We start from the raw sequence: 20,356 nt of genomic DNA, 5'->3' as shown, positions 1-20,356 counted from the left end.
CAGAAGCCAAAGGAATCAGTGTGGGGCACTATGAACAAGTATGCCTACCAACCAAAGTTTCAATCACCTCGACAAAGCTTGACTTCGTGCTTTGTTTTGAGGAACAACAGCAGTGGGAAATTGGTTGCCAAATATGTTGGAAAGAAAGCCAACACATATAGGAATACTTCTATTTGGGTTCCTAAATTTCTTATGACTAACATGCAAGGCCCCAAGTCTAATTGGGGACCTAAATCAAGCAACTAAATCTATTTTGCAGGCATACTCCTCCGGTGGATCAAGTTGGGTGCTTGATAGTGGATGTACAAATTATATGACCGGAGAAAGGAGTATGTTCTCATCATATTCCCCTATGACGCACTCAAATGAAAATATTGTCTTTGGAGACAATTCAAAGGGGGATGTGATTGGTCTCGGTAAAGTTGCTATAACCCTTGAGCATTCAATTACAAATGTATTACATGTTGATTCGTTGAGTTACAATTTGTTGTCTATTTCTTAATTATGTGAGATGGGCTACAATTGTCTCTTTTCGGATAAGGGTGTGGAAGTCTTTAGAAGTGAGGATTCCTCTATTGTCTTTATGGGTCATTTAAAGAACAAGCTTTACCTACTTGATTTCAACAAAAGTAAAGCTAATCTTGAGACTTGTTTAGTGGCAAAATCTAGCATGGGGTGGCTTTGGCATCGCCAACTAGCCCATGTTGGGATGAGGAACTTGGCCAAACTTCAAAAGGACAAACACATCCTTGGGTAACAAATGTTCACTTTGAGAAAGATAGGATATGTAGCGCTTGTCAAGCCAGAAAGCAAGTTGGTGTACCTCACCCACCAAAGAGTATCATGACCACGACGCAACCATTGGAGCTCATACACATGGATCTCTTTGGACCGGTCACCTATCTAAGTATCGAGGTTAACAAATATGGTCTTGTTATTGTTGATAATTATTCCTGTTTCACTTGGGTATTTTTCTTGTTTGATAAGTGTCAAGTTAGAGACAAAGTGAAGACTTTTGTTAGAAGAGCTCAAAAGGAGTTTGGTCTCCCCATCAAGAAAATGAGAAGCGACAATGGGACCGAATTCAAGAACACCCAAGTTGAGGAGTTTCTTGACGAAGAGGGCATCAATCATGAGTTCTCAACTCCATACACCCCTCAAAAAATGGTGTAGTAGAGAGAAAGAACCATACACTAATTGACATGGCAAGGACAATGCTAGATGAGTACAAGACGTCGAACATCTTTTGGTGTGACGCCATCAACACCACTTGCCATGCCATCAACCGCCTCTACCTACACAAGAAGTTGAAGAAAACTTCATATGAGCTTCTAACCAGTAACAAGCCTAAGGTGTCTTACTTTATAGTGTTTGGGTGCAAGTGCTCATACTTAACAAGAAACCCAAAATCTCTAAGTTAAGGTTTTCTTCTTGGTTATGGATCAAATGAGCATGCCTACCGTGTCTTCAACAAAACCTCTGGGAGAGTTGAGATTGCGGTAGATGTGACATTTGATTAATCTAACGGCTCTCAAGTGGAGCAAGTTGATTCAAGTGTTGTAGGAAAGGAGGATCCACCATGTGAAACAATCAAGCAATTGGCTATTGGTGATATTAGACCACAAGAAGATGAAGTCACTGAAGTGGTGGTTCCTTAAGTTGTTGCTGCACCAATTTTTGCTAACATACCTGATGCTACACTACAGCAAACACCTGCTGCAACTCTAGAGCATGGCAGTGCCACACTTGAGGGCGGCAGTGCCGCACCTACACAGTCAACAGCAGCTGATTCGACTCTAGCTCATGGACAAAACCTACAACCCATATTTGAGCAAGATGATGATGAAGATCCAAAAGATGAACAAGAGGGCATTGAGCATCCAAGGCTAAGGCAAACAATACAACGGGATCATCCCATTGATAACATCCTTGGGAGTCTTCAAAAAGGGGTAACAACTCGTTCATCTTTAGCAAACTTTTGTCAATATTACTCGTTTGTTTCCTCTTTGGAGCCTCTTAAGGTAGAACAAGCACTTGGAGACCCGGATTAGGTGATGGCCATACAAGATGAGCTCAACAATTTTGAAAGAAATCAAGTGTGGACCTTGGTGGAGAGACCTAACATCAATATCATTGGCACCAAGTGGGTCTTCCGCAACAAGCAAGATGAGAATGGCGTGGTGACAAGAAACAAGGCAAGATTGGTTGCTCAAAGTTTCACTCAAGTAGAGTGATTGGACTTTGAGGAAACATATGCACCGGTGGCAAGACTTGAAGCAATCTGAATGCTTCTAGCCTATGCTGGTCATCACAATTTCAAGCTATATCAAATGGATGTGAAGAGTGCATTCCTCAACGGTCCCATTCAAGAACTTGTCTATGTTGAGCAACCCCTAGGTTTTGAAGATCCCAAGTTCCCCAACCACGTCTACAAACTCCAAAAGGTGCTCTATGGGCTTAAGCAAGCACCAAGAGCATGGTATGAATGCCTTAAGGAATTCTTGCTTAAACAAGGCTTTGAAATAGGCAAAGTCGACCCTACCTTTTTCACTCACAAAGTTGGCAAAGATATATTTGTGTGCCAAATATATGTTGATGACATAATATTTGGTAGAACGAATCATTCTTTTTGTGAGGAATTTAGTAGGATCATGACCAAGAGATTTGATATGTCCATAATGGGTGAATTGAAGTTCATCCTTGGATTTCAAATCAAACAAGTGAAGGATGGAACTTTTATTAGTCAAACGAAGTACACCCATGATATGCTCAATAAGTTTGACATGGTGAATGCCAAGCCTATCAAAACTCCCATGCTAACTGATGAACATCTAGATCTCAATGATGAAGGGAAAGCCATGGATACTAAGGTATATCGTTCCATGATCGACTCTCTACTTTATTTGTGCGTATCTAGGCCCGATATTATGCTTAGTGTGTGCATGTGTGCTAGATTTCAAGCTAACCCGAAAGAGTGTCACTTGGTGGTCGTTAAGAGAATCTTGAGATATTTAGTACACACTCCTAACCTTAGTTTGTGGTATCCTAAGGGCTCTAAGTTTGATTTACTTGGGTATTCGGATTCTGATTACGCTGGTTGTAAATTAGATCAAAAAAGCACTTCGAGGACATGTCAATTCCTTGGACGATCCCTAGTGTCTTGGAGTTCTAAAAGGCAAAATTGTGCAGCCCTTTCCACTATCGAGGCCGAGTATGTTGTGGCCGATGCATGTTGTGCCCAAGTACTTTGGATGAGGCAAACCCTTCAAGATTTCGGATGTCACTTCACAAAAATTCCACTCTTGTGTGACGACGAAAGTGCTATAAAGTTAGCCAACAATCCCGTAAGCCACTCAAGAACTAAGCACATAGACATCCGACATCATTTCTTGAGAGACCATGAAACCAAAGGAGATATCAAAATTCGCCATGTGAGCACCGAAAAGCAACTAGCCGACATCTTCACAATGCCCTTCGACGAGTCAAGGTTTTGTGCTTTGTGTAGTGAGCTAAATATACTTGATTCTCATAATGTGGTTTGAATTTTAGCATGCCTCTGCTTGATAAACTAGTATCTAGGCAAAAGAGTTGAAAATTTTCATATTGTGCATGAAAATGATTTATAAAAGGCAACTTATGTATCATGATCATGGTCTGTATTGATTATTTGTTTCTGGTCATGGTATATAGGTGATATGTGTCCATATCTTATATAGAAAGAGTCATATAAATTATAGCTAACTCTCACTATTTTGGGGAGTGCGATAGTGCCGCGCCTACCTTGCGGCAGTGCCGGGCTAGGCATGCGGAAGTGTCGCACTTTGAATCTCAATTGAGATTTAGCCCAAACGGTTTTACTATGGGGCCCATCTACCTTATCTCTTTACCCAGGCCCGCGGTAACTCCCTCTCTCCCCCATTCTCACTCAACGCCGACGCCCGCATCTTCTCTTCCTCTCGTGCTCGTGCATCGTCGTCGCCTGGCCATGTGCTGCTAGTCTCCAACAGTGTCATAGTGGTTGCTGGCCATCTTCCAACACCGTCAGTGACTGCTGCTGCTCTTGGCCTGAGCAGTTGCTCTTCTTCCCTCTCCAATTCTCGTTTGAGAAGATGGAGCACAGAGATAATGACCAAAGGAGAAAAAGAAAGATGAATGAGCAAAGAGACAAGGATCCACCTCACCGTGGTCAAGGGAGGTCAACAGTAGCATGTAGTAGTGTAGCTCCAAGGGGACTTGGTGACAGGGGGAGGCGCGAGCAATACATTGAAGATGAGGAGAGGCCGGAGATGATAGGTCATACCACTGATGCCATTCCTGACACCCCATAGCATCTCTCTGAGTTTGATGGTAGATACATGAGAGATTTTGAGGGTGAGATCATCATGAGACCTCTAGATGACTCCCACCAGCATGCAGTTGTCAACTATTCCAAGAGTTGGAAGCTGATGGAATAGGCAAGGGGGATCAATCCCTATGTAGTGCGCAAGGATTTGGGCATTGATTACAGATTCTGGAATGAGTTTCATTCCAACTTTTATGCCACTGCCATTCTTGCATCCAAGAAAACCAAGATCATCAAGATGCAGTATATTGATTGGGATAAGATGCAGGAGAAGGAGGAGCCTGAGTTTGACAAGGTAATCAAAATTTGTGATAGGTTCCAGCTTTCAGACATCATGGGTTTCTAGTATAACTGGAATGAGGAGGTCCTTGCATAGTTTCATGCCACATACTTCTATGACCAGACCTCTGATGAGATTCACTGGATGACTGATGGTCGACACTACCGAGTCGACTTTGTCACTTTCAGCCAGATTCTTGGCTTTGGGGAGGAGCACAGAGGTTACAATTACATTCATGATGAGCCTCGAGCTGAGATCCGTGACATCAGTTACATGTGGAGAGATAGAAGGATTACAGATGGCAAGAGGAGTGGTCTACACAGTTTCTATTACATCCTCAACAACCTCATCAAGAACACCATCAACCCAAAGGATGGAGCAGCCTCAAATATTAATGGCTATGTGAGAAATGTGTTGGCTAGATTTGCTCTAGGTGGGGACAGATTCAATGTCCCTAGATTCATGTGGACTGAGTTGAGATTTGTAGTGGAGGATGGGAGGAGGGGGTTGCCCTATGCCCCTTACCTCATGTTCATGATTGAGAGGGTCACTGGATTTTATTTTTCCAAAGGATGGGATGCATACCATCTACAAAATTGAGAAGACCCAGCCAGCTATAGCTACTCAGGGAGCGGGGAGCTCTCATGCTCATGTAGATATCCCTGAGTCTTCCCGCTCTAGGTCTCGTAGAGGAGGCAAGATGAAGAAGTTTGGCAAGTGGTTGAAGGCAATCTTCGGCAAGTGCACCTATGTAGCTAACAGAGCATATGAGACATAGCTTGAGCAGTGTTAGCAGCATGGACAGGACCTTCCACCACTTCCTTCTATTCCACCACCTCCATAGTATGACCTTTTGAGTCTCTCCGACACAGATTCAGATGATGAGGATGATGATGAGGAGGAGGAGCAGGGATGAGCAGCAGATTAGGATGAGACCCTGGAGGAATACCATCAGAGACAGGAGCCGAGGCGTTCCACTTGTTCCACTCGCTACACTGCCACTACTCATCATCAGGTCCATGCACGTATTGACTCCGACGACGATGATGGTGATGGTGGTGTCGGGATTGCTACAGGAGGTGATGATATTGATTGGACGGACATCTAGGGAGATGACGAGTATGTGTTGATCTTTCTTCTTTTCTTCTCTTTTTTGTGCTTTATGCCAAAGGGGGAGAAAATTAGAGGGGTCAACCAACTTTTTGACGCCATTGTCAGCAGCTGCGCTTCATGTCCTATTCAATGAGTGTTAGTCTTCGCTAGGTGGAAAGTTTGAGAGTCGCTCAAAACTCTAAATTATGAAATAATGCTACTATTTAACTCTTTGTGTGGGATATGGACATATATTAATCTATGATGTCGCATGTGATACAATTGTTCTAGAATGTATATCTTTATATGCATCACATGTTGTGTGGTGTCTGTTCTGATCTGTGCTATTATAGCAAGTGCGGCAGTGCCGCACCTGGTTGTAATAGCAAACCATGTTGTGCATAAGCTATCATTTGCATCACGTTTTACATATCTAACATAGTATGCGGCACCCCATAGGAGCATGAATGTAGGGGGAGCCCCATCACTTTCACTAAAATGTGAATTTTGGCTTCTTATGCCAATTTGAGAATTCAATTCTCTATTCACATAATTAGGGGGAGGCTCTACACCCATGGCTCGAAAGTCTCAGTATTTATTTCATATTTTTTGTAAGCTCTAATTAGGTTGTCATCAATCACCAAAAAGGGAGAGATTGAAAGTGCAATCAAGCCTTCATTGTGGGTTTTGGTGATAATGATCACGCAATTAGAGAACTAATGAGATTTATCGAGATGATAAGCAGGGAATTTATATTCGAGGATGCTACACAGAATGGAGGAGCCCCCAATTATAAATGTAGATGGCTTCAAACTAAATGGATGTTTAAATTCTTTTATATATTGAATTGGAGTATAGGAAAAGCCGTACTAAAAAGGGGTGGCACAATGCTTAAGCTAATATGTGCTACCAAGTGCTCAAACAACCACATGCATCATTAGATTTATAGCCAAGATAGTCTACACTTTACTATTACCTTTGCTGTCTTGCATGGTGTGGCACTGTCGCACTTGAAGAGAGGCTCGCCTGACCCCTTGGTCACGGGCTCCGATTCGCCCGACCCCTTGGTCATGGGCTCCGGTTCGCCCGACCCCTTGGTCGAGGGCTCCAGTTCGCCCAACCCCTTGGTCGTGGGCACCGTCTCGCCCGACCTTGAGGCCGCAGGCTTTGTCTCGCCCGATCCCTTGGGTGCCATGTCTATTGTGGGCTAGGGGTATATATACCTTTCCCTTTCCTCCCCAATGGCTATCTACGATTCAAGTGACCATTGGGGGCTGGGGATATATATACCTTTCCTCTTCCTCCCCAATGGTTACCAGCTCTCTTCTTTCTCACTTTAGCACACCCAAAAGCAGAGTAGGAGCTCTCTCTCTCTCTCCCTCCATTGTTGACCTCAAGCCCCCAAGCAAATTCATTGATTTCCCCATCAATCCTTGAGGGATAAGGATCCAAAACTTGATTAGAGAGCAGCTCCATTGATTCCCAAACTCTAAAGAGCACTTGGTTCACGTTTTGGCTAGCGGTTGTGTTTGTTACTCTTGGAGCTTGGCTCCTAGCCAGCTAGAGCGTCTCCCGTGGAGCTTGCCAACTTATGTGGCAGCCCTGGGAGGTCTATAACCATCTCTTGAAGCTAGTAAACTCACCCCTCGTCTCAAGAGTTAAGTCTCTTGACTTGAGAACGAGGAAGGGTTGGAAAGGTCTAAGCCTTAGTGGCTAACCTCAACAACATGGAGGTAGGCAAGCCTTGGTGGTGAGCTAAACCACGGGATAAATCATTGTGTCACTTATGCTTGATTTATATTACTTGCATTATATATTGTTGTTGAGGTGATTTCTAGAGTTTGGGGCCGATCTACTTGTGTGTGTTCCCACCACTTTCAGCTGTCGATCTGTGATCTACTACCCTACAGGAAGCTAAGAAATTTACCATATCTAAATTTCATTGGGTAGATTTTGAAATGTGAACTAATCTCTCCTGCAGGTGCGGCAGTGCCGCTGTTTGGGGCGACAGCACCGCAGTGCGGCTGTGCTGCGCTCACTAAGCGGCAGTGCCGCGGGTGAATTTGACTTTGGTTTGAGTTGAATTTTTACAGGCCTATTCACCCCCTCTAAGCATTCCAGAGATCCTACAAAGTCCATCTTACCTAATTAAAATATGAATAATAACATTTTTTAACATTAGTGCAAGAGCGCACACTTTGGTAGCAAAATGTAGGTCTCTAAGCTCCCCTACATTCAGAAGCCGCCCTCAGAGCTGGCAATCAACTGGTGCATGATCTTCTGAATGTCCAATGCATTCATCTGTTTAGCCACAACATACTTTAAGAGAGGTGGTGAATCATTTCTTCTTCCCTACAATGTTTGAAAAGTCCAGTGACAAATCTTTGTGAAGATCAACACAGGCTTAAAGAAATATAATATCCTAAGAAGTTACCTACCATCTATCTACAAAAGTATAGGAGGACTTGAGTTGACCCAAGAGAATACAACATCAGCTGCTATTTGGTTCTAGAAGAAATTAAATGACAATTAAAGTAGCCAGTGCAATATCCAACAAGAACCTTCCAACTATTGTAGAGAGCACCTTGCAAAATTCTTGTATCTTTTCTCTCATAATTAGTAATCCACAAATTGCCTGGAAGATCGCTTTCACGTTGTTCTTGAGAAACCTTGGAAATTCTCGGTGGCCAATTAAAATATCGCTGTCATTTAATTGGTTAACCAAAAAAATGAGAGAAAGAGTATATTTTTTTATAACAAAACTGGATCATGAATTGCATATATTGCTTTATTAGGATTATGTACTACTGTTCTACAACAAAAACAAGTAATGATATTATTTTTGCAGGAAGTATATACTTCTAATTCCAAAAAGACAGGAATGGATGGTATGTATGTATCTATTTGGGATCAGGAATGGATGATAAAATCCAAAAAGAATATGTAGTTTAAACAAACTGACTCCAACTTTAACCAAAAGAGAGTCCTTTTCACTTTCTACAAAAGGAGATATGCAAACTGTTGAATCGATGGCACAAGCAAATCTAACATATACCCTTATTTTCGTAAACCATTTACTCATCCCACAAGAGGCCACGTCACCGGCATTTCATGTCCCTACGATTCAGCATCGACGGCCACAGCGAGCCTTCCATCATGTTTCTACCTTCCTGTCTACCTTCTGGAACCATCGAGGCCATGCCCTACAGAGACCTTATCCCTTCCATCTTCCTCCCTCTCGAGATAGTCTTCGGCCATGCCGCTCTTCGTACTCCCTTGCGGGTGCTCCTCGCTTCCTCGTACGTCGCCTCATGTAAAAGTGGGTAGAACGAGATGTCATCCCTGGCTCTTGGTTGCATGTTATATGGGCACGGGAAAAGCCCCCGGCATGGCCTTGTACAAGGGGTTAGGTTTACAACAGATTACATGAGAAGATATCTTTTAACAACTAGCTTGAGCTACAATCTAGGGGTGCTTAGAGCTAATCAAAAGCCTAGATGAACCTAGACATAAACATGAACATATTACATCATCTAACAACCCCTCAATCTCAGCCACATACAAGGTTGAGATTGTCTCTAAATTGTCGTAGTTTCACCCGAGGAAGAGCTTTCATGAAGCCATCTGCAACCTGATCTCCAGAATTGATAAACATGATGTCCAACAACTTTTGTCCAACTCTCTCTCTCTGACAAAGTGAAAATCAATTTCTATATGCTTTGTTCTAGCATGAAACACCGGATTTGCAGAGAGATATTTGACACCCAAATTATCACACAAGAGACGAGCCATGGGAGGATGGGGTACTCCAAGTTCTATTAGTAGCTTTTGAATCCACAACATCTCAGCCATACCATTGGCAAGTGACTTGTACTTGGCTTATCTGCTTGACCGTGATATAGTAGCTTGTTTTCTGGCACTCCAAGACACCAAATTACTACCAAGAAACATAGCAAATCCCCCTGTGGATCGACGGTCATCAACACATCTAGCCCAATCAGCATCTGAAAAGGCGCTAACAACCATACACTTGGAAACTCCTATTTTGAGACCCAGATTCATTGTCCCTCTTATATACCTCAGGATCCTTTTGACAACACTCCAATGAGCCATAGTTGGTGCATGCAAGAACTGACAAACTTTGTTAACTGCAAAGCAGATATCAGGCCGAGTAAGCATCAGATATTGTAGTGCGCCAACAAGACTCCAATACTTAGTGGAATCCTCCGGACCAAGCAGGTCACTATAAGGAAAATGGACCCTAGGCCCATTTACTTTGGATTTTGGTGTTTGATGACCAACACAACCAAATTGGACTAATGAATTTGCAAGTGATTGTTTTGTAGTTCAATAGGATGCAAGACGTGATTTGGACAAAGGCGACATGATGATCCAATGATCAACACCTTAAGCAAGACCTTAGGAGCACAAGAGAAGACCCAAGATATTAAGCAAAGTCCAAGCACGAAGATAGGAACCAAGCCACACATAAGATCACGAAGAAACGAGCTCACAGAGGTGACCGGACGCTGGACCAGACGCTGGAAGATTGCGACCAGACGCTCCGATCAGTGGCTCGGCAACAGTAGCAGCGACCGGACGTTGAACAAGTGAATTAACCGGACGCACCGATGGCATTGTTCATCAGTCTGGCAACACACTCAGCAAGTGAATGGATGCTAGTGGCAAACCGATCGGACGTAGGACAGCAGCGTTAGATCGAGTATAGAGAGGTTCTAGAGCGGCAAAATTACGACTAGACGCGTCTAGTGGCAAGTGATCGGACGCTGGCAGCGTCCGATCAGTTGTTCGCAGCTCAAACGGTCGGGACGACCGGACGCGTCCGATCAGGACAACTCCAGCGTCTAGTCAGTAGCAGAAAAGCGGGATTTTGTCCCCAACGACTACTTTCTCAGTGGGGCATATAAATACAACCCCCAACCGGCAATTTGGTATGAGTGGAGCTAAGGAAACATACCAAGGGTGTTGATACACCATTTTAGTGATCTCCACTTGCATAGTGCTTAGTGTTTTATTAGGTGATTAGCCTAGGTGCTTTGCGAAGTGCTTAGGTTGATTAGACCACCACTTATGCGCTTGCTCTAGGTTTAGGCCTAGTGTTTAGTGAGGTTTGCATACCTCTTATCACTCGGTGCTTGCAAGCATCATTGTTGTACATCGGAGAGGCGTGTAGTCTTGTGAGATCACACCAACCGAGTTTGTGGTGTGGCCGCCACCATGTACCGAAGGGAACAAGGCCCGCGGTGTTTTGGCCGGAAGCTTGATAGTGAAGACAGCGGGGAGCATCCAGGAGAGGCTTGCCGAAAGACACGTTGGAGACCCACTTGCGCATGGGGAAGGCCCAAGGCTATCCATGGAGTTACCCGACCGGGAGCTTGGCCCTTGCGAGGGATTCCTAGCGAGGGGCTCCAACGAGGACTAGGAGGAAGCTTGCGCGCTTCTCGATACCTCGGTAAAAATACCGGAGTCGTCAACGGGAGTTTGCATATCTCAACCTTGCTCTTTAGCTTCCGCATTTACATTGATTGCTTTACTCCTTTTGCGGTAGAGATAGCAACACACTAGCAAAACTGTAGTTGCACATTTAGATAGTTTATCTTTTACATAGGTTTTGCTAAGGTTAGAAAAAGAGGCCATAGTTTAGAAGTTGAATTTTAAGTTGCCTAATTCACCCCCCCCCCTCTTAGGCGTAACGTAACGGTCCCCTTCAGTCACCTTCAACAACGTTGAGTTTCTCTGTACTCAACAAAGAAGTGTCAGTCGATTTGCATTTGTCCATCCTAGACCGAGCAAGTATATCATTGGCTTACCTCTCCTGAGTAAGCAGCAAGCCCCCTTGATGTTTCTTGACTTCTATGCCAAAAAAATAGTGCAGCTCACCAAGATCTTTCAAGGCAAAATCACGTTGCAAATCAGCAAGAAGAGCATCGGTGGCAGCAGAGGATGAGCTTGCAATGATGATGTCATCAACATATACCAAGACAAAAATGTTGTGCCCCCTCGGCTATAGTAGAACAGTGAGGTATCTGCTTTGGATGGCACAAAACCCAATGCAATTAGCTTGGCACACAACCTTGCATACCAAGCTCGGGGAGCCTGCTTCAAATCATATATAGCTTTGTCAAGTTTGCAAACAAAATTGGGATGAGACTTGTCAGCATAGCCAGGTGGTTGATGCATATATACTTCCTCATTCAAGATGCCATGAAGAAATGCATTTTGGACATCTAGCTGGCGGAGAGACCAACCCTTTGAAATAGCAATGGATAAAACAAGACGGATGGTAGCTGCTTTAACAACAGGACTAAAAGTTTCCTCATAATCAATGCCATACCGTTGCTTGTAACCTTTTGCTACTAGTCGCGCCTTGTATCGATCAATAGATCCATCTGCTTTTCTTTTCACCTTGTAGACCAATTTGCAGCCGATTATGTTCTTGCCTTTGGGACACGGCACAAGATGCCATGTTTTGTTGCGAAGTAGTGCCTGATGTTCAGAATCCATTGCAGACACCCACTTTGGATCTTTAAGAGCTGCATCTACAGTTGTCGGCTCCTCTGTAGAATTAGCAGAGAACATACACCAGCGCACCGTGCCATCAGTGTACAATTTTGGCTTAGTTATACCTTGTTGAAGACGCGTTGTAGGCTGGTGATGCGAAGAGGTAGACACAGCCGTATCAGAAGCCACAGGTTCAGCGGGTGCAGCGGATCCGCTGCCAGCCACACCCGATCTGGTGGACGCATCCACCTAGGTTGATGCATTGAGATCATTTTGTGGAGCCACACCGAGCCTAGTAGTAGGAGAGGCCAGCGCCTCCGACGCAGAAGATCCCCCGCCCAAGATCTCCTGTGCGCTCGAGGACGACGCAGACAGCCGCCGTGCAGATCCTGACACTGATCCGCATGTAGATTGGCCTACGCCGTTAGGCGTATCCACCTGGGATCCAGCCCTACGCCTCCCCCCCGGGTGACACATGAAATATGGAGCTGCAGAAGTCGTTTCTGCGCCGTTTTGCTCCAGATTTTCAGCAGTTGACGCCGGATCTACACCTGTAGACACGGCAGCTTCACAGGAACTATGCACAACATCTGTAGAAATAGGAGAAACCAAACGCTTGTCATGTAACAATGCATCCCCAAAATTAGATGAAGGATTAAGAAGAATATCAGGAAGGAGTTTGAGCTCGGCACGTAGACGAGCGCTAGCATTGGGACAGAGAGATGCAAAAGGATAAATGCATTCATCAAAGACAACATCTCTAGAAATATATATATGCCCTTCAGCTAGATCTAGACACTTGAAACCCTTATGTGAGTTACTATAGCCAAGGAACACACACTGCTTGGATCTAAACTGAAGCTTATGAGAATTATAGGGGCCCAAGTTGGGCCAACATGTGCACCCAAACATCCTGAGAACATGTAGTTAGGTTCTTGACCATATAAACGGGCAAGTGGTGTTTCATGATTGATGACTTTAGATGGTAGGCGATTAATTAAGAACACAGCGGTAAGGAAGGCTTCATCATAGAATTTCAAGGGCATGGAGGCATGAGCTAGAAGGGTAAGTCCCATTTCAACTATGTGAAGGTGTTTTCTCTCAGCTGAGCCATTTTGTTGATGTGCATGAGGACAAGAAATTTGATGGGAAATCCCTATTCGTTTAAAGAAGGAATTTAAAGCTCTATACTCTCCACCCCAATATGTTTGCATGGCACGAATCTTGCGATTAAATTGGCGTTCAACAAGGTTTTGGAAATTGCTAAAACATTGGAAAACTTTAGATTTGTGGCACAAAAGATAAACCCAAGTGAACTTGGAGTAGTCATCAATAAAACTCACATAATAATTAAACCGACCAACAGAGGCCGGAGCTGGACCCCAAACATCTGAAAACACAAGATCCAAGGGACTAGTTGACACTAGATGACCTTGGATAGGGCAATTGATGACTTTTGCCCTGTTGGCACGCATCACACACGTGCTTATTGTTCACATCTCTAACAAATGAAAGTTTGTGGCGGCTAAGAATTTGTTGAACTACGGGAGCAGCAACATGCCCTAGCCTATGATGCCACAACAACGCTGAAGGCTTGACAACACCAAGAGCTTCTTTATTTTTGGATGACCTAAGAGGGGAGGACTTGACGGGATAGAGGCTAGCCTCACATCTGCCTCCAAGGAGCGGTTTCCTCATCACCTAGTCCTTGATAAGAAAATGGTCGGATGAAATTCAAGGAAAACGTTATTATCACGGCTGAGTCAATTGACAGATACAAGATTTTTGCTAGCACTAGAACATGAAAAACATTTCTAAGATGAATCTTACTAGAAGGGGATGCAAATTACTATGACCAACATGTGAAATCTCCATACATATTCCATTTGCAGCATGGACATGATCACCACCGTGATATTTGTTTTGCACGGTGAGCTTCTCCAGCTCACTGGTGGTGTGATCCGTGGCCTTCGAATCCATATACCAATTGGTATCTACCCCATACGAGGTCGTAGCTAAGGACACAGATTTTTGAGGACCAGTGAATGTAGCATCAAACCACTTGAAGCATCGGAGGATGGTGTGCCCCTCCCTGCCACAGAGCTAACAAATGATGCCCAAAGATGCGCCTCCTGGCGAGCGACCACCGCCATGGCCACCTTTCTATCCTCGTCCAAAGCCGTCGTGGCCACCACGGCCGCCACGAGGGTTGTTGGTGTTGTTGCCGCCACCGCGACCTCCCTTTGCCACGACATTGGCGGAGGACTGGTAGCCACCACCACCACCATGGAGCTCCATCCACTGCTCAAGGCTGGTGAGTTGAGTGTAGAGTTCCCCCACCGAAATGGGTTCAACCCTAACCACCACCGTAGAAACCACTGGGTTGAACTCGAGATCCAACCCGGTGAGAATGTAGGAGACAAGCTCCTCATCTTCAAGACGCCGACCAGCCGACGCCATCTCATCTGCTAAACCCTTCATCTTTGTAAAGTACTCACTTATGGAGGAAGTACCTTTGGAGGCAGTCGCGACCGCCATCCTCGTGCTGATGAGGCGCACGCGAGATTGGGACACAAACATCCCAGTAATGGCCGCCCAAGCACCGACAGTCGTCACTTCCGTGGACACCTGCGCGAGGATCTCCTTCGATGGATTGGAGAGCAGATAGTTGAGGACCGTCTGGTCCTTGGCCACCCACGTTGCATAGTCAGGGTTAGGAATGGCCGGCTCCTTCTTGTCATCTTCCTTGGGCGCGAGGAACGCATCAGGGGGCTTCGTTGTTGGCTCGATGAAGTTGGCGAGTTGCGCCCCCTTGAGCGCCGAGAGGACTTGAGCTATCCAGAGGATGTAGTTGCTGCGGATGAGTTTTCGCTCACCGGAAGGAAGGTGGTGAAGGAGGTCACAACAGGCTGTGCGGAGGATGAAGAAGCGAAAGCCATGGGAATCCGCTAGGAGAAATGCTCTAGATACCATGTAAAAGTGGGTAGAACGAGATGTCGTCCCCTGGCTCTTGGTTGCATGCTATATGGGCATGGGAAAAGCCCCCGGCGGTGGCCTTGTACAAGGGGTTAGGTTTACAACAGATTACATGAGAAGATATCTATCAACAACTAGCTTGAGCTACAATATAGGGACGCCTACAGCTAACCGAAAGCCAAGATGAACCTAGACATAAACATGAACATATTACATTATCTAACACCTCGGACGTCTCCTCATTGCGCGCACCTAGGCTACAACCACGTTGCCCCACACCCTCCTCCTCGCATGCCTATGTAGCAGCTCCATCGATGGCGCCGTGGACCACACCGGCGACGACGTCGATGATGACGCCGGCCACCAGCCGCAGTCACCCCCGTGTCGCATGGACGATGACGCCTATGAAGATGAGGAGGACGACGCCCGCCGCCACGCGCACGCCCGCCACGGCGGATACCGCTCCGTAAGCATGGCTGTCTCCCTCCTCCCTACGATTCCGATTCTTCTCGGCTGCTTTGTTCTTACCCCTCGAATCTGCGGGCTACGATTTAGGTTTTCGGATTCGTGCAGGATGTAGTTTTCTTTTTGGGGAGGTATACAGCCCATGCGGATTTGTTGGAATCCTACTAAAATTTGGAGTCGCACTTGATTTTTATTTTGAGTTGTGGATGCAGGGACAGGTTGATGAATCCATGATTTTTTTTGCATCAATTTGGCCCGTCCACTCCTGTCTACTACCAAAACCAAACACTAGGAGACGAAAAAATGAGTTCCATGTTCACAAGGTGTACCATGTGCTTCATCGCATCTACAAGAGTATATGTTGCCAGCATAGTTGAAATGTACTCACCTATGCTTCATCTTTGTACAGGATTTATCTTATCGAACCATGAATCATATGTGTCTCCACAGCAAAGGTTTATTTGTACTGATTCATCTTATTTTTATTTTTGCGCACTCATTTCCTTCCTATGTAGTGATATGTAAACATGGTAGTTTAATCCTGGCCTCAGGATGATAGCAAAATTAACGTCTTCTTAATCGTGCTGTTGCAGATTCAGCTTCCTCTTGATGCCAGTTGCAGGCTCAGATTCCTCTTGATGCCACCAAGGTACATCATTTCAATTTGAATTTGTATGTATGGTCAGATTTCAGCACTAATGTTTTCCTGTCTGATACAAACTTTGCCATTTTTATTACCCAGTGTTGTTATTCTTTGCAAGATCACATATTGGGATTCTCTATATGTTGCTCCCCAAATTATGTTTCACACACCTTCATAATTTATTTCCAATTCATTGCATTTGCCTGACCGCCGTCGTCCCTCAATTTATATAGGATGTTCAGTCTCATTTCGCATCAATCCGGAATTTCGACTTCAACATATACTATCTACACGTGGTGTGCAAAGAATTTGAATGTCATACTTTTTACATATGCACATCGAAACCATGATGTACGCCTTTTAAAACATAAGCAACTCGCCTTTCCATTCAAACATACTTTTAGGACTCAACCCATTACTTTGCTTATACTAAGCAGGTTTATCGGTTGTTATCAGCTTACAAATGTGTGCAGGTTCAAAGTGATGTTCATGGCCTCATGTAAAACACCAGGAAAGGATTAGTTGTCCTGTCGTTTGGTCAAATGGCAGCAAACATATCCAGAGGCCCACCTACAGTGTATTTGGATTGTGACTGTATTGTCAAGGCTCACAACGATGCTAAGAAAAATAACGCATTTTAGTTTCAATATCTAAGCTTCGGTAATGGCATTGCCATTTTAATCAATGCAGCCAATGCACTTCTAGCATTAAAACTTGAGTCTTCATTTTTTCCGAAATGTTCCAGGTAAATCTTTCTATATACTGTACTATTTTGTTTCTTTGGTCACTTACCCTTTTAGTTCCCAACTGATCATATTATTTTCATTCGGTTCACACTCCCTGGGCTCATTTCCCAAACAACTGCAACACTGAACCCATGTCAAATACAACCTATTTATCTTTCTTTATACCACTGAACCCATATCAAATGCAACCTATTTATCTTTCTTTATATATTTCCTTATCCCAACAAGTGCTTATGCCTGGACACTTCATGTGACTGTAATTTAATGTCTTAGACCCTTTATACTGCCAGTATTCAACACATACCAAATACCATTTCTTAAACATAAATATAGGTTCTATATGGGCTTAATTTGCCTGCCAGGTGTTGTATTACCTTTTAAGCTTGCCACCTGGGTGCATTGAATGTTCTGCCTCTGTTGTTGTACCTCTACTCTTCTCTTTTATTCGCTTCATTTTCTTACTACAAACATGTTGTCTTTACTGATTATATTTTCTTATATTTCTCAAAATTTACCGACTTATGCATACATACTAAATCTTAGTTGTCTTTTCATACATGAAGGTTTTTGACCGAATACTAGGGATCGGACTACCAGAGAATTTCAGCGGCCTTCAATGAATGACATCAAAAGTAGAGGCAAGACTTGAAGAATATTGTTTATCCCCAGATCTTACTGTATTTTGTTAGTCTTCTTTTGTGTGCAAAATGACAGGCACAAGCTGGAGCCACATGGATGTTTTGGTGTAACATTCGCTTCATCATATAATTTATACATATGTTATGAAACCAAATCATGCAGTGCTTTCCTCTGTAAGCATGTTACCTTACTTTTCAATTGCCCTTATCAGGACCATTTCACTGTGTAGTACCCACCCTTACTCTTTATATATTTATCCTTTACACATCAACATGAAATCATGTTCAACCCATTGTCAATTCTGCAATACGACCTTTTTCTTTTCAACGTCATGTGTTGCGCCTGCGGCAACGCGCGGGGTTCCTGCTAGTGTTTCTTATTCTTCCTCGACAGCTCAAGCAAATATATACTTATTAAGAATCTAATTATCCAGAGATTAATGTATGCAACCTCAGTGAAAACAAAAATACAACTTTTGTCAGCTAATTTCAAAGCCGGTCAAACTTCCATTCTTTTATCTGCTCTGCTATTTTTAAAACTGATCAAACTTTCATTCACCAAACCTTAAGTATTTCATATAAAGGTTTTTCATTTTCTAAACAGGAAAGCAATAGAACTTAAAAGTTATATATGAACCTACAGACTGATGCAAGTTATATGTGAAACTTCTGCAAATGCCTATCCATTCGTTAACATTTTGACATAAAAATCGGCTCAAAGAATCATGATAAAGAACAAGCTCATATAAGCTAAATCTTTCCCAAGGATGTGATCTGCCATACAAATCCGGTAGACCTTGCCATATGAAAGCAAACCAAAATTACGTCATGGCACTAACGCTTCTGGCAGATCGATCCGGCCATAGTACGAGCTTGGAACTACGGACCTGGTTCTAGTTTCCATCTTGCAAGTCACAAACTCGTACCTTGATTCCCCTAACACTGCGCGTCAAGGTCACCGAAGTGCATGAGAGGCGGGTGGAGGGCACCGAACCTGCGAAGGAAGTCCGGATCGAAGGCGATCCGATACCATCGCTTGCAGACGGCGGCGGCACGGACGAGGCAGCTGGTGAAGCTGAGGCGGAACAGGATCTCACGGAGAGTGTCGTCGTTGATGAGCACCATGCCAATCAAGGCTGCGAATGCAGCCACCGTGAGTGGAGAGAGCTTCCTGTCCTTGCTCTTCGCCTCCATCGAGACAGCAGCGGCACAGATCGGCGGCTGTGGGGCAATGACGACATCCTCCGTGAGATCCGGATGCAGCCACCGCAAGCGGAGAGAGCTTCCTGTCCTTGCTCTTCGGCTCCATCGCGATGGCGGCGGCACAAATCAGCGGCTGCGGGCACGCACGGGTGAAGCAGTTTGCTCCCTCTTCGCTTGTCGCAGCGCCGCGGGGGGAGGGTGAGGGTTGGAGTACCATACACGCGAAGTTAGTTTCTATGCGGTTGTTTTTGTAGATGCAGTTTTTAGAGTGCGTGGATGGAGGTTATCTCAGTGAAGAGGTTATATAGGGTAGTCTTTTTTATCAGTTACAATTTGGATGGACACAACTCCACGCACTTCACACTTACACCATACGCGTGCGCGTCCGTACACACGTAAGAAGAGATTGGGAGTACGCGGGAAACGAGCAGTACCACCGAACGTGCACATGTGTATGTACCCTAAAATTTCTGAAAAATATATAGAAAAAGGTGCGGTGGCGTCTCACTGGACAGCCCTACCACTGGACCACGGGCCCATTCTCTTATGTGGGGTAGTCTTTTGCAAAGAAAAAGTTAATGAATTTAGTAAGGTACAAGGTAGATAGATTAGACCCGGCAGCGGCGGATCTGGGCCCCGAGCTTAGGGTCTGGAGCCCAAATATTTCATTAGCAGCTCATCTCCCTGGCCCAAACCAGCCCAAAGAAATAGGCCTTTAGCCCCACCCGACGCCGCCAGAACCTAGCCCAATTCGCTCCTGATCGCCCCCAGCCCGCCTCCAACTCTCGAGTCCTGACTTTGGAGCGAGAGCGCCGGCGGCCGGCCGCCGGCCGCCGAGCACCGAAAAGCACAGTCACCATGGCCGAAGCCCCGCCCGCGCCGGGCGACCACGCCCCTCCGCTCCGCCTTCTTCGCTCCACTCTGCTCTGCCTCCGCCCTCTGTTCTCTACTTCTGCTCCGCCGTGGCAGGCTCCTCCGTTGAATTCTCCTCCATGACTGTAATGCGGGAGCGCCGCCAGATCCGCCGGTGGCCGGCCGCCGCGCCCCTGCTGCAGCCTGCTTTGCTGCCTCCTTCCTAGTGGCCTGGGCGGCTAGGTGCTTCCCAGATGCACGCCCCGTGCGGCGGTGCCTACCGCCCAGGTGCGCAGCCGGCTGGGCGTCCAGGTTGCTCAAAAGTTTCTACGAGACCGCTGTGGCCGAGACACCATCACCATGAGCAGCATGGTGTAATTGGTTTGTTTATCCGTATTCTAAGCCATTCGATTGTTCGTAGCCTACTGACGCTCATGTGCTTGCTCTTGTTTGAATTCGTCGCCAGGTTCGCTGGAGCACTGTCTAACTGAAAACTGATGTTCTGCGTCTGCCCCAATGCTGTGTTACCATCACCAAGAGCCGATCAAACCAAGCCATAGCCGCCTTAAGATGATGCAGGTTTGTTGCTCGATCTGC

General features: G+C 45.1%; 1 non-coding gene across 1 annotated transcript; it reads right to left on the bottom strand.

The window, feature by feature from the left end:
• Window positions 1-14,539: 14,539 nt before the first annotated feature.
• Window positions 14,540-14,678, bottom strand: LOC136506298 (small nucleolar RNA Z247). Its single transcript, XR_010771513.1, has one exon. It is a non-coding gene; the product is annotated as a small nucleolar RNA Z247 (small nucleolar RNA).
• Between the last annotated feature and the right edge of the window lie 5,678 nt (window positions 14,679-20,356).

Source organism: Miscanthus floridulus, chromosome 14 (assembly GCF_019320115.1).
Source record: "Miscanthus floridulus cultivar M001 chromosome 14, ASM1932011v1, whole genome shotgun sequence".
NCBI classification, from domain to species: domain Eukaryota; kingdom Viridiplantae; phylum Streptophyta; class Magnoliopsida; order Poales; family Poaceae; genus Miscanthus; species Miscanthus floridulus.
Note: the sequence above shows the minus strand (reverse complement) of the source record. Positions and strands in the feature narration are given on the sequence as shown.